The sequence below is a fragment of the Trichosurus vulpecula genome, chromosome 8, assembly GCF_011100635.1.
Source record: "Trichosurus vulpecula isolate mTriVul1 chromosome 8, mTriVul1.pri, whole genome shotgun sequence".
Taxonomy (NCBI): Eukaryota; Metazoa; Chordata; class Mammalia; order Diprotodontia; family Phalangeridae; genus Trichosurus; species Trichosurus vulpecula.
Window position 1 is genome coordinate 235,742,955 of NC_050580.1, and position 15,724 is coordinate 235,758,678.

Consider the following 15,724-nt stretch of genomic DNA (forward strand, 5'->3'; position numbering starts at 1 on the left):
CATGGTTGAACTAAATGAATTCTAAGGTACCTTCCAATTCTAAGACCCTACTGGAAGGCAATATGAAATTACACAAATACAATGACTAAAGTGTCCGTACTCTTTAACCCCGAGATTCCACTGCTAGAAATATGCTCCAAGATGATCAATCACTAAAAAGGGTAGATGGGATGAACACTTGTACCCTGTTAATTCAGGTTTGATTTTCAGACAAAATGAGGTTCCTGTAAATCATTGAATAATTTACAAAAATAACTTTGAGGTCCCCTCAACTCAACCACGGGTCTAAATCTACCTCTCGGGCTCAAATTTTGCCCCCTTCCACCCTTCTACCTGGAATGTCCTACTGACTTACTCTCTTAATTATCTATGTGAATCTTGCCCATTTTCAAGGTACAGATCAGTCTTCCGTCAACCCTTTTTTTCTAGTAACAGTCTTCAGTGCCTGGCTGTCCTCTGCTCTGCCTACTGACCTCCCTGGCTTCCTTTAAGTCTCAACTAAAATCCCATCTTTTATAGGAAGCTCTCCCTAGCCCGTCTTAATTCTAGTGCTTTCTCTGCTAATTATTTCCTACTTATCTTGTATATAAGTTGCTTAGTATATATTTATTTGCATGTTGTCTCCTCCATCAGCTTGTAAGGTCCTTGAGGGCAGGGACTGTCTTTCACCTCTTTTTGCGTTCTCAGCACTAAACATAGTGCCTGGCACCTAATAGATGCTTAATAAATATAGATTGATTGATAGATTTCATGAAGGCTGAATGACCACTTGCTACAGAGATGTTGTAGAGGAAGTCTCTTCCATCTCTTGATTGATGTAAAAAAAAAAAAGAGTTCAAGGAGAGATTTAGGCTTTTTGGGAACTTCTAATCTAGGCAACTGATTTTAAAACTGTTTCAATAAAGCAGCTTACTCCAGTTCTCTGAAATGGTGTGCTTTGTGCAAGTACGTTCAAGTACCTCTAGATACCAGGATTCTGACACCACCGCTATCTCCTAGATGTGGGACCTTGAAAATGTCCCTTCCCCTCTCTGGACCCTGTTTCTTCATCTGTAAAATGGGTAGAAAGGTTGGATACAGTCTTGGTTGTTGTTCTGTTGTGTCTGACCCTTTGTGGTCCCATGAACCATATGGTATACGGGGTTTTCTTGGCAAAGATATTGGTGTGATTTGCCATTTCCTTCTCTTTTTTTTTTGGAGGGGGAAGGCAAAGCAATTGGGGTTAAGTGACTTGCCCAAGGTCATACAGCTAGTAAATGTGTCAAGTGTCTGAAGCTGGATTTGAACTCAGGTCCTCCTGATTCCAGGGCCCTGTGCTGTGCTCACTGCACCACCTAGCTGCCCTCATTTCTTTCTCTATAGATTAAGTACAACAGAGGTTAAGTGACTTGCCCAGGGTCACATTGCTAGGAAGTGTCTGAGGCTGGATTTGAGCTCAGATTTTCATGACTCCAGGCTCAGTGCGCTATCCACTGAGCTACCTTCTGCCTCCTGGACCCAATCTAATGAGATGAAATTTGCTTGAATGTGATTTTTTGTGATTTTTTTTCATGTGGATGGAGACCTCTAACAAGGCAGACTGTAATCCTTGCATGCCTGTCCAATCCCGCTTGACTCTTGTCTACTTTTTCCTGCAAATTCTCCTCCAGAGAGAGAGGATGGTGGTGTGAAAGGAGATGGGCCCAAAGTACTGAGGGACTTCCTTACTTTCTCCTGACATCTTGAGGATGGCAAGGTTACACTTGTACTTCTCACCTATTGTCTCTCAGTCTCCTCACAATACCAGCCCCCGTTTTTTTTAAACCTTAGTTTCCTTTACTCTTATGCATCTTTGAAGTTCTTCATTTGCTATGTATGGCAATCTGTTTACAACAACCTCTCTATTGACCTCTGGGTGAAATTTATTGCAATTCTTATTGTCAATTCCTGTAGTGCTTCATGTATTCCAGACTAGCAAGTAGAACAGATATAACATAGTTATTAGACATCATCATCTTTTTAAAGATGAAATTTAAAGATAATTTATAAATATTATGTACAATATATAAATATATATTTATATATATAAATATTATAAATACATAAAGATAAATATAAAGATACTCTTGGGTTCAAGAAATCAATTTTCAAATACAAGATGAGGTAAGCTAGGCAGCAGTTCATCTGAAAAATATTTTTGAGGTTTTAGTGGAAGCTCATTATGAGTCAACAGTGAGGCAAAAGTTAATATAATCTTTTGTTACATTGAAAGGCATAGTGTCTGGGACTAGGGAAATGACAGTCCCATTTTATTCTAATTAGGTCAGACCTTGTCTAGAGTCTTATTTTCTGTTCTGGTTGACACATTTGAGGAAAGACACTGATAAGCTGGGAAGCGTCTAGAGGAGGCTAGAACTGGGACTCTACCCCTTGGTTTTCCCAACTCTGATAGGTTAACCCTTTGCCTTATCTTGCCTGAAATCTGGTCTCCATGACATTTCCTCACAAGGCCACCCTATGGATATCCTCTGTTCCCAACATATATGCTTTCCAGGTTTCCAGGAGCCCTTTATATGTTGTCTTCCCTTGTAAAATGTAAGCCCCTTGGTAGGTTAAGTAATAGGAGGGCAAGGTAGAAGGTAGAAGTAAAGTAGAGGAGTTTGGAGGGATAAGAAATAAGAGATACACGCAATTATAAAAACAAAGATCAGAAGTAGAATTTCTTAGGGAAAGTGTAAGTCTATATATATATATATGTGTGTATATATATGTAAAAGTATATATGTAAATATGTATGTATATATCTGTATCTACATATAAACATATCCACCCTTAATTGTAGCCTTTGGGGGCAGGGGGTGGAGAGGAAGGAGGAAAAAAAGAACAAAGCAAAAAATGCATAGCAGGGAGCAAAAGAAAACTTAGAAGGAAGCAAAGAAAAGATGCACAACTCTCAACATAATATTTACTATAAAGGCTTTCTTGAAATGGAAATTTATTGCTATATATTTTGAATCCTCTCATGTTCTGTTGTTCACATGACATGCTTTTTTCTTTTCTTATTTTGTATTTAAGTTTCAATATTTAAGTTTATAATATGTTTTTTTCCTTTTCTTGTTGTGTATTTAAGTTTTAGAAATAAAAAAGAAAAAAAATGTAAACTCCTTGAGGGTAGGACTAGTTTGCTTACATTTGTATCCATAATGCTTAGCACAATGCCTGGCATATACTAAACCAGGGATAGGCAACCTGTGGCCTCAAGGCAACATGTGGCCTGCTAGGTTCTCAAGTGTGGCTCTGACTGAGTCCAAACTTCACAGAACAAATCCTCTTAATAAAAGGATTTGTTCTGTAAAACTTAGACTCAATCAAAAGGCTGCACCCAAGGACCTAGAAGGCCACATGTGGCCTCGAGGCTGCAAATTCCCCCCCCCCCTCCTGCCCCATACTAAACACTTAACAAATTATCTCTTTAATCAGACTTATAAAGGGCCTCAAGATATAAATATCAATTATGGTGATCAATTAAAAGAATAGAGGATGTTTATTCTAAAGAAAGAAAGACTTAAGGGAGAACTGATATCTAGCTTCAAGTATCTGAAGGGCTCTGATACAGAAAAAATAATACTCTGAGACTCTGTTTAGACCCAGAAGGAAGAACTAGGAGCAATATTTGGATTTTCCAAAGATTCAAATTTAAGCTAGTTGTAAGGGGAGATCCTGTCAGCAATTATAACTATCCAAAAGCGGAATGAGTTGGCTTGACTAGAAGTGGGTTCTCCCTCATTGGAGATCTTCAAGCAAAGTCTGGATGACTGCTTGCTTGTTATGGTGTGAAAAGGATTCTTGTTTATCTGTGGGTAGGACTAGAGGGGTCACTGAGATCCTTTCCAACTTTGAGATTCTTAGGGTGTAATAATACTATGAAGAGCTATGAAACCAACTACTGGTCTGAAGGTATGAAGGAGATGTTACTGACGAGGGGGATCATATATCCCTGTAACCCCAGGGTGTAATCATAGAATTGTAAAATTGTAATAGAGCCCAGAGATCTTGTATTTTTTTTTAAATTTTAATATATTTATTTATTTTTAGTTTACCACACACGGTTCTACATAGTTTTGAGTTCCAGATTTTCTCCTCTCCCTCCCTCTCCCTCCCCGAGACGGCCTGGAATCTCATATAACTACCATGTATAACTTCACATTGAATTAATTTATACACTAGTCAAGTTGTGGAGAAGAATTATGACCAATGGAATGACTCATGAGAAAGAAGAAACAGAACCAAAAAAAAAAAAAAAGAAAAAAAACCCCAAAAACAAAAACAAAAGAGAAGCAAAAAAAGCGAGCATGTAGTGCGCCTCAATCTGTATTCAAACTTCATAGTTCTTTCTCTGGATGAAGATAGCATTCTCCATCGTGAGTCCCCTGGAGTTGTCCTTGCACCTTAGGTTGCTGAGAAGAGCGAAATATGTCAGGGTTGGTCCTCACGGAATCCATATATCTGTGGTTGTGTACAAGGTTCTCCTGGCTCTGCTCCGCTCACTCAGCATTATGTCATGTAGGTTTTTCCAGGTTGTTACGAAGTCTGCATCATCCTCATTTCTTATGGCACAATAGTATTCCATCACCTTCATATACCACAGCTTGTTCAGCCATTCCCCAATTGATGGGCATCCCTTTGATTTCCAATTCTTGGCTACCACAAAGAGAGCTGCTATAAATATTTTTGTACATATTTTTGTCCCTTTCCCTCTTGTGTGATTTGTTTGGGATACAACCCTAGAAGTGGTATTGCTGGGTCAAAGGGCATGAACATTTTTATAGCCATTTGGGCATAGTTCCAAATTGCTCTCCAAAATGGCTGGATCAGCTCACAACTCCATCAGCAATACAAAAATGTTTCAATTTCCCCACATCCTTTCCAGCATTTATCATTTTCCTGTTTTGTTATTTTAGCCAATCTGACAGGAGAGATGTGGTATCTAAGAGTCGTTTTGATTTGCATTTCTCTAATCAGTAGTGATCCAGAGCATTTTTTCATATGCCTATAGATAGCTTTAATTTCTTTCTCTGAAAACTGCCTGTTCATATCCTTTGACCATTTCTCAATCGGGTAGTGGCTTGTATTCCTTTATATTTGGCTCAGTTCCCTGTATATTTTAGATATGAGGCCTTTATCAGAGATACTAGTTGCAAAGATTTTCTCCCAGTTTTCTGCTTCCCTCCTAATCTTTGTTGTATTGACTTTTTTTTGCACAAAAACATTTCAATTTGACATAATCAAAATTATCCATTTTGCATTTTGTAATGCTCTCTATCTCTTGTTGGGTCGTGATTTCTTTACTTTTCCACAAATCTGATAAGTAATCTATTCCTTGCTTTCCCAAATTACTTATAGTATCAGCTTTTACTCCTAAATCATGAACCCATTTTGACTTTATTTTGGTATATGGTGTAAGATATTGGTCTATGCCCAGTTTTTGCCCTACCATTTTCCAATTTTCCCAACAGTTTTTGTGAAATAGTGAATTATTAGCCCAGAAGCTGGCCTCTTTGGGTTTATCAAAGAGTAGATTGCTAAACTCGTTGATTTCTCCTTCTTGTGTACCTATCCTATTCCACTGATCCACACGCCTGTTTCTTAACCAGTACCAGGCAGTTTTGATGACTACGGCTCTGTAGTACAGTTTAATATCTGGTATGGCTAAGCCACCTTCTCTAGCATTTCTTTTCATTAATACCCTAGCTTTTCTAAACCTCTTGTTTTTCTAGATGAATTTTGTTATAATTTTGTCCAGCTCAGTAAAATAATTTTTTGGTAGTTTGATTGGTATGGCACTGAATAGATAGATTAATTTAGGTAAAATTGTCATTTTTATTATATTAGCTCGGCCTACCCATGAGCAACTGATATTTCTCCATTTATTTAGATCTGATTTTATTCGCGTGAAAAGTGTTTCATAGTTATGTTCATATAGGCCCTGGGTTTGTCTTGGCAAATAGACTCCCAAATATTTTATAGTGCCTTCAGTAACTTTGAATGGAATTTCTCTTTCTATCTCTTGCTGTTGGGCTTTGTCAGTAATGTATAGGAATGCTGAGGATTTATGTGGGTTTATTTTATATCCTGCAACTTTGCTAAAGTTGTTTATTATTTCAAGTAGTTTTTTACTTGATTCTCTAGGATTCTCTAGATAAATCATCATATCATCTGCAAAAAGTGATAATTTAGTTTCTTCTTTGCCTATTCTAATTCCTTCAATTTCTTTTTCTTCTCTTATTGCTACAGCTAATGTTTCTAGAACCAAATTGAATGAGATCTTCTATTTTAACATCTATCTGAGGTGTGATTCCTCTCTTCAATGTTCTCCAACAATTAATTTATACTTGAAGAAAGCCATTGACAGGAAACTCAGATCTTCAGAGGCAAACCATCCTATTTATGTATAGATCATTGGCTTTCCCCCCCCTTATACTGAGATATAAAAATTATTTCCCTTTGGTTTCTATCTATTGGGCTTTGTTCTACCCTTTGGGGCCAAGCAGAACAATCCTAATCCCTCTTCCATGTGATAATCCTTCAAATATTTGAAGACAGCTGTCATGAACCAATTCTTGCATGGCATGATTTCTGTTCCTTTCCACATCCTAGTTGCCTTTCTATGGACTTAATGAAATTATGCTGGAGGCTCTGAAATAAATATGGAGCCTTTTGAAGCCTCGAAGTGCTGATTGGAATTATTCTACTGGTTATTCCCTCCACACCTTGTGTTTTCCTTAGCCTTTACTTTTTCTTACATCTCTGCTACACTGTTCTTTAACCTGTAACTCAGGATCTCCTTCTCCTGACCTCTTCTCCACCTAAAGAAATTCTACTCATTCTTAAAGACTCATCTCATAAACTGCCTTTTTTGAGAGGCTTTTTCTAGTTCCCCTCAAGCTAAAAGTTACCTGTTTTTCCTCTAAACTCTTATTCCATTTATTTTCTGTACTACTCATATAATATTTACTATATCATAAGAGTATAAGATCATAGCTTTAGTGTTGGAAGGGACCTCAGACGCCATTGGTTCCAATCCCCTCACCTTGGAGATGAGAAAACTGGGGCTGAGAGAGGTTAGGTGACTTGTCCAAGTTCACGTAATCAATGTCTGACAGAAGATTTGTATGCCAATCTTCTTGACTGTTCACTGTGCATGTACAAATACTGTGGTCATTTGTGCCCATCCAGTCTTCCTAGCTCCATATCATAAGCTCCAGCATATTTAAGCTCATGTGCAAGGTGTGGGATGAGTGAGTGAATAAGTGAATGAATACTTAATGAAATGCTTAATACTTGGGACCTTTTTGGCTATAGGAAAGTATAACTACTTCAAAGAGCCAGAATGTGATGATTCTTTGTGTTTGTGTGTGTGTGTGTGTGTACATGTGTGTGAGAGTGTATATGTGTGTGTGACAGAGAGTGTGTGAGTGTGTATGTCTGTGTAACAGAGTATGTGTGTGTAAGTATGTGTATGTATGTGTGTGAGTGTGTGTATAAGAGAGTGTGTGAAAGTATGTGCATGTGTGTGTGTATGTATATGTGTATAAGAGAGTGTGTGTAAGTGTGTGAGAGTGTATATATGTGTAAGAGAGTGTGTGTGAGTGTATATGTGTGTGTAAAAGAGTGTGTGAGATAGTGTGTATGTGTGTAAGACAGTGTGCATGAGTGTGTATAAGAGTGTATGAGAGAATGTGTGTAAGACAGTGTGTGAGAATGTGTAAAAGAGTGTGTATGTGTGTATGTGTGTGTGAGAGTGTGTGTGTAAGAGAGAGTGTGTGTGAGAGTGTGTATGTGTGTAAGAGAGTGTGTGAGATAGTGCGTATGTAAGATAGTGTGTATGAGAGTATGTATAAGAGAGTGTGTGTGAGAATGTGTGTAAGAGTGTGTATGTAAGAGTGTGTGTGAGAGTGTGTATGTATATGTGTGTGTGTAAGAGAGTGTGTGTGAGTGTGTTTTTAAGAGTGTGCGAGAGTGTGTATGTGTGTAAGAGAGTGTGTGAGTGTATGTGTGTAAGAGTGTGTGTGTGTGCGCGCGCGCACGCGTGTGAGAGAGAGAGAGAGAGAGAGAGAGAGAGAGAGAGAGAGGTGGTCATGGTGGTAGCTAAGGGATTGGTCAGGGCCCTTTGGCAGAGGGACTCAGACATTCTGCCATATTTTTTGAGGCTGTTGCTCTCTTTTTCATTGCTAAATGGCACTTATTTGCACTTTCATATGCTCATAGAGTTGTGCTGGATGCTGTGCTCTATTCAGAGCTTTAAGCAGGGTGAGCTTACCAGGCTTTGTCCCAGGACACCAAACTATGGAACACACAAACACTTGACATATGTGCCTCTCCAGGAGCTAGAAGCACATCTAGGAGCTTAACACTTAGTTAGCAAAATTAACTAGTTAAAGTAAGCTAATAGATCTAGGTGTATTGTTAACAACACAGTCTGTGAGCCACCATAGTAACAAATTGCCCCACTTACTCAACTGACTTTGACTTAATTACTTCTCATATTATTTTCACTTCATGAATTATAAAGTTGATTTGTTTGACTTGCCCCAGGTGCATTTTGTGTTGCTTGCTCCTGGTGTCAAAATTACTAGTTATAGCTCTGTTGAGGTTGGCATTGAAAAGAAGGGGAAAAAAAAGTCTTTATGTGGCTTTGTGGTGATTCTCTGGAGGAACAAACTTTGTGAACATGTTATGGAGTCTATGTCTACACCCACACCTTCCACATATACATACATACATACATACATATTGTATATAGTATATATAAAATGTTTACACATAATATGTTTGTTATTGTTTAGTCATTTCAGTGGTGTCCAACCCTTTGTAACCCCATTTAGGTTTTCTTGGTAGAGATACTGGAGTGATTTGCCATTTCTTTCTCCAGCTCATTTTACAGATGAGGAAACTGAGGCAAACAAAGTTAAGTGATCTGCCCAAGGTCACATAGCTAGTAAATGTCTGAGTCCAGATTTGAACTCAGAGAGATGAGTTCTTCCTGACTCCAGGCCTGGCACTCTATCCACTGTACCACCTAGCTGCCCCACACAATACACACATTATGTATATGTTGTGTATATATATGTTTATGAAATACATACATGCGTATGTTTATAAACACATGGATATGTAAATATAAACACATTGTTGTTGTTTGTCCTTCATTCTTGAAGAGGACCATGACATCAGGAAGGTGATGTTCTGACTTGCAAGTGAATTGGATTTAAGTGAGGGAGGGCTGTGCAAAGTCACCAGACTCACTCTCTCCCCCACAGCCAACTGGTTCCAGTGGCAAGATATAGATCAGGATGAATGGAGATGGGCCCCAAACATAAACACACATACACACGCATCATATTAAATATATATTATTTATATTTATATATAATACATATTTAATAATATAATTTAATTTAGTATACTATAATTTAATATAATGTAATTATATATTTAATAATATATAAAATATAATACATTGTATATAATATATATTTATATATAATATATTTAATATAATGTGTGTATGTGTATGTGTGTATATGTATGCTTTAGGAGAAGCAAAGAATCAGTCAGGGGAGGATATGAAGTGACACTGATGTCATCTAAGTTTATACACCTCTGCTTTAGGCAGCATCACACCGAAAAATAATCCCTAGAAGATGAAAATCTAGTTTATTTTAAAAGATATCCAGAGAAGGTGATACCACCACCTCCCTCAGTGACACATTCCAGTTTCTAACAACCTTCATTGTCAGGATACTCTTCCTTAGGCTTGACTGAAATCCCTGGTGTTACAGTCTAAGGCTGTCTCTGAATCTCACATTTATTTTTCATGCTGCCAATGGGGCCCATGTCGAGTTCACACATCTGTTGTGCTGGCTTCTTCTCCGGATCTATGTTACTAATGGCCTGACTCTTTACACCAGTCATCTTTCTCACATTATATTTGCCAGAACTTAATACAAACCGTTCACTGGTCCCATTCTGCTCAGTAATCTATTTGTCTGCCACAAGTGAGAAAGAAAGCAGCAAAAGAAATTGTCAAGAAATATAGATTTGGGGCAATGGCGAATGGGGACAGACAGAGGTTCTAGAAACTTGCTTGTGTGATTATGTTTGAAGTGGAAAGGATGATACCAATGACTTTTAAAATTTTTTTTTTTTTTTTGCATTCTGTGGTAGCTAATCCTCTTGGCCTAATCCTCTTAACTGCATCTGTTCTATCTGGATCTTATCTGATCAGCCTCTCAGACAATCCTTTCTATGGTCTACTGAGCCTTCTCCTCTTTTGAGATATAGAGACTCGTCTATGAAGGATCAACCCTGTTTCTAACCTTTCCTTCACAGTTGGGACCTTGGCATTTCTGGGGCAATGGGAAGGATTCCTGTGGCTTTTGGCTCCCCAGTAGTTGGTATCATGAGGCAGGGAGGAGAGTACTCTGAGAAAGAATGCAAAAGCTCCTAAAATTACAAGAGTTGGTGAGGGGATACCTAACTATGTGCTTTCTCCCCATACCTGCTTGCTGATTCTTGGCTCAATGACTTGTCATAGATGTAGAAAGTTGTTTTTGTGCTATGCCTGAGGTTTTGGAAGCAGCCTTGAAAATAAATACTAGCCCATAGATTCTAAGGAAATTAGACCCTGGAAAGTATTTTAATATTATTCGCTTTCTTTTTATTGTTACTGTTCAGTCCTTTCAGTCATGTCCAACCCTTTGTGAAACCGTTTGGGATTTTCTTGGCAAAGATACCGGAGTGGTTTGCCTTTTCCTTCTCCAGCTCATTTGACAGATGAGGAAACTGAGGCAAACAGGGTGAAGTGACTTGCCCAGGGGCACACAACTAATAAGTGTCTGGGGTCCCATTTTTGTACTTAGGAAGTGGTCCTGAATCTTCCTGACTTCCGGTTCAGCACTCTATCCACTACACTTTCCTTTACCTTTTTGTTTATTTTTTTTCTCACAGATATCTGATTACATTTAGGAGAAACTGGAAGGTGGGTAACTAGCATTTATTTAGTGCCTACTATGTGTCAGGAACTGTGTACTTTGCAACACTTCACAAACATTATTTCATTTGATCCTTACCACAACCCTAAAGACAGGGACTAGTATTTTTTCCCATTTTACAGTTGAGGATACTGAGACAAAGGGTAAATGACTTACCCAGGGTCCCACAGCTAGTATGTATCTGAGGCCAGATTTGAATTCAGGTCTTCCTGACTCCAGATCCACTGCCACCTAGTTGCCTAGGTGTGTAAGGGGACCCCACATTGACTGTTGACAAAGAGTGGTACCCTCTTAGTCTAGGGTATGCAGAGCTACAGAGCTCTAACATACTGACCCCCATCACTTTCTATTCTACCATTAGAAACCTCTTTGGTTTCCAAGAATTTTCCTTAAAAATATAAATACCTTTGGGAGGGTATTATCTTAAGTCTTTTTAACAAGTAGCCCTAACTATTAATTAGCTCTATAGAAAGTATTGATAGCCATCTGAGATATTTAAAAATGGAGGAAGCGTTGGTATGGTAGGAGAAGCTGTTTGAGTGAGAAGACCTTGTTTCTAATCCTAACTTCACTGCTTATTAGCTGTATGACTGTGAATAAGGCATGCTTCTCCCAGGGCTTCAGTTTCTTCTGTAAAATGAGACACTAAATGATTTCTTAGAACTCTTCCAAATCTTCACAATTTTGTGGTATTATGAAAGAATGAGACACAGGGTGGGCACCTGGGTAGGGGTGGCTCCAGGATGAAGGCAAGAGTGCCTAAGAAAAGAGGTAGGAAAGTACCAAAGAAAGACTTCTCCCACAATCCAATTTCGAATGGGACTGCTCTGGGAAGGAGTAAAACAAAAATCAGAGATGCAGGGGAAGGGAAGAGTTGGAAGGCATTGGATCATTTTATAGATACAGAAACTGAAGCCCTGACATATTAAGTGACTTTCCTAGAGTTACACAGCTAATAAACATCTAAGATGGATTTTGAACCCAGCTATCTCTGAATCTAGGTCCAATACAGTCTAGTGCTACTCTCCATTGCTATTGAGAAAATGTTCAATAAATTCTGGGAATTGTGCTTTTTGAAGGTGGGGGGAGGAAGAGAGACATTAGGAAGCAAATGATTTTTGAAAACTAGGAGCAAAGCTGTGTAGATGTGTGAATGGAAATCATGCCACCCAGTAGTTCTTAGAGGGGAACCTAAAGTGTGGTTGGGGGTGTGGGGGTGGTGATGATAGAGGAACACAAGTAGCCACGTGCAACTTTCAAAATGCCCCGTTGCCACTGAATTTCTTCATGGCAAATCCCAGCAGCTGTATCACGGAGATGAGCTTATAAGCAAGGGGAAGCAGAGGGGATGTCACAGATCAGGAGCCGAAGGGCTGACTGATAAATAGCAGAAAGGAGGCCAGACCATTGTGGAGATCCGCTGTGCTGACTGGCTTAAAGTGGTCTGTGCTTACTGACTGGAGTATCTTTCCACTTTGAAGAGGGCCCCTGGGTATCCTGCTTAATGTCAGCATGGGCCACCCTAGAGAGAGTATGTCCGGCTGTTTCATGTCAATATGGTCCAGATGTCCTCATGGTTGAGTGGAAAGAACACTTAACTAAGAGTTGGGAAATCTGAGTAGTTAGTCCTAGCTCTAATTTTAACTTGCTGAGACGTTGAATAAGTCACAATCTTTCTCTGCCTGAGTTTCTTCATCTGTCAGGCAGAGATAATAGCTGTCCTACTTGCCTCATGAAAAAGGATAAGCTATATGACCACACTTCGAAAAAAAATCAATTTTAAGGTTGGAAAGGGAATGAGGGAACAAAACAATCATTTTTTAAGTATCTACCTTATGCCAGGCACTGTGCTAAATTAATTAATCAATAAACACTTATTGAGAACCTACTATGTGCCAGGCACTGGGCTAAGCTCTGGAGTACTTTACAAGTATCATCTCATTCGATAAGAGGCCTTTTTGAGATTCAGATTAATGGAGTAGAGGAAGGGTAAAAAAGTCAAGCCCATATTAGTGAATTCTGAATTATGTAACATTTTTAAAAACATGCTCTTGTATTACTTTTAAGTATGTATAATGACTCCTAGTAGGATAATAGGGGTTTTAAAAGTGCTGCCTGGTAAAGGTGCTTGGAAATAAATAGAAGTAATTTGTAATTAGTGACCAAATTACTTATATACAAATGAGTGTTTGCAGGTGGTTGTCTGACCTTGCCTGTGTTGGCTTGATTTTAGCATCAAACCAAGTTTTGGTCCAGTCTAGGGTTTGATTCTATGTCTTAGGTTCATAAGATCTTAGATCTAAAGGGGAAAGGGACCTCTGAGTTCATCTAGGCTGCTTTACCAATGAGAAAACCGAAATCCAGAAGGGTTGCATATGTAGTAAGCAACAGAAGTGGGGATTCTCTCTCTCTCTGTCTCTCTCTGTTTCTCTCTGTCTCTCTTTCTCTCTCTCTCTCTCTCTCTCTCTCTCTCTCTCTCTCCCTCCCTCCCTCTCCCTCTCTCTCTCCCCACCGTACCAGGACTTTGTGTCTTTCTCCCCAGGGAGATACTATAATCACCCCTTCATTTCCTCTGGTTTTTGAATCCATCTTCCCATCCCCATTTACCCGGAACCAGATGATGTGGCTAGCTAGGTTGTGCAGCTAATAGAGTTCTCTGCAAGGGATCATAAAGACCTGTGTTCAAATCCAATCTCAGACAGTTACTAGCTATGTTACCCTGGGCAAATCTTTTCTTTTTTTTTTAAAAGCATCTATCAGGTCCAGTTTCTTCATCTATAAAATTGGGTAATAAAAGCACCTAGAACCTACTTCCTAGAGTTATGTATCAAACGAGATAATATTTGTAAAGTGCTTTGCAAACCTCAAAGAGCCATAAAATAATAATAACTGACATTTACATATTATCCACTGTATGTCACTCACTGTGCTAAATGCTTTAAAAATATTGTCTCGTTTTATCCTCACAACAAGCCTGGGTGTGGGGTAGATGCTATTTCTCCCCATTTTATAGATGAAGGAACTGAGGCAAATTGAGAAAAAAATGACTTACCCAAGGTCACAGAGCTACTAAGTTCTGAGGTCATATTTGAACCCAGGCCTTAAATGTTAGTCATGATGTGTTCAAAGGGTCAATAAATTTAGAAGTAGAAGGGATCTTAGAGTTGTAATGGTAAGAAGGGTGGGACTGTTTTTTTTTTTTTTTTTTTTTTACTGTTTTCTCTTTTGGAATGCTAAGGCAAGCAAGAACCTTTGAGTCTTGCCTTTCAAATGTAATGGCTTACAAAGTGGGACTTTTTACTGTTTTTATTTGAGTGCTTCTTAGCCCTGAGGTAATAAAGTGCCTTTGATGAGTCTTGCCTTTGTTTCTTTGATTGAATCAAGAGTCTTTTGATGACCTGCTTAAGAAACAAGAAGGCTTAGTTCACATGGGTTTGAATCCCATGGTTGTGATGCCTTCTGATCCTGAAGAAGGATCCTTCTAAGGATCTCAGATCTGAGACTGGCATTTTGTCTTGGGGCCCTCACTCACTGGAAGAATGTTGTGTGATTTGACCAGACGAGACTCTTGGTAGCTGTTACAGAGGCCCCCCAGCTTTGAAAACCCAGATGTTGGTGCCTCTGTCTGTAGTAACTGTTTATGACAGCTAGAAGACTGCTGATTTGCATTATTTTGCTGTTTATGTAATGTATGCTTGTAATTTCTGTTTGCATTTGCTCTCAAGTTCAGGGTGCTGGCTTTTCCCCCTGAACTAAGTGAGTGGTATATGTATGTTTCACTAAAGTGAGATTGTTAACCCCTTAAAGTTGCTTTCAGATCAAAGAACCTGTGCTAGCAGCCCTTCTGTGTGCTGGTGTTGTTGGTCTTTCACCTCCACAGCAGGTGCCAGTGATGTTGTCACAAGAGGTTATCCAGTATAACTCCCTCATTTGGGGAATGAGAGAATTAAGAGCCAAGAAGATGAAACAAGATCACATAGAAAATAAACTGGAAACCAAACCATCCTCTGGCATGTGTCTCCTTCATTTGACTGTGAGCTTCTTGGGAGTAGGAAATTTTCTTTTCCTTTCTTTACATCCACAGGGCTCCTTACGGAACATAATAGGCACTGCCACATAGTAGGTGCTTAATAAATGCTTGTTTACCTGACTTCTAAGCAAATTTCCAAACCAAGAGTACTCCTGTTGATGAGGTTTGGAGTTGAGGGGTGCTCAAGACCCCCAAAATACCAACATGCCGGGTCCTGCCGAAAGAATTCAACCCAAGCCTTCTCAGCCAAGGAAAAAGACAAAGTTTATCAAGGGTTTGCCACAAAGGGTTGTCTTAAGAAATCCCACCCTTTGTGATGCCTGTTTTCACAAGCAGGCCAGATTCAATCTGAGCTGAGCTAGATTCAATCTGAGCACCCTCATGCAGGCAAGATGGGACTTTTATACACCAAGATTGTAGGAGGGATCTAGGGTGGTCCTGGGGTGATAGAAGGAGGGGTTTAGGGAGGGTCTTGAGGAGGGGTCTAAGGAGGAGCTTGATGGGACTGGGATGAGGTCAGACTCCAGGAACCAAGAGAATGGGATTAAGGATGGGAAGTAGTTGAAGGCTACCAGGAGATAACAAGACAATGTAGGGCTAGGCTAATTTAAGGGTAAAAGAGTTAGGCATAGACACTTTGACAAGGTCAAGGCTATTTGGG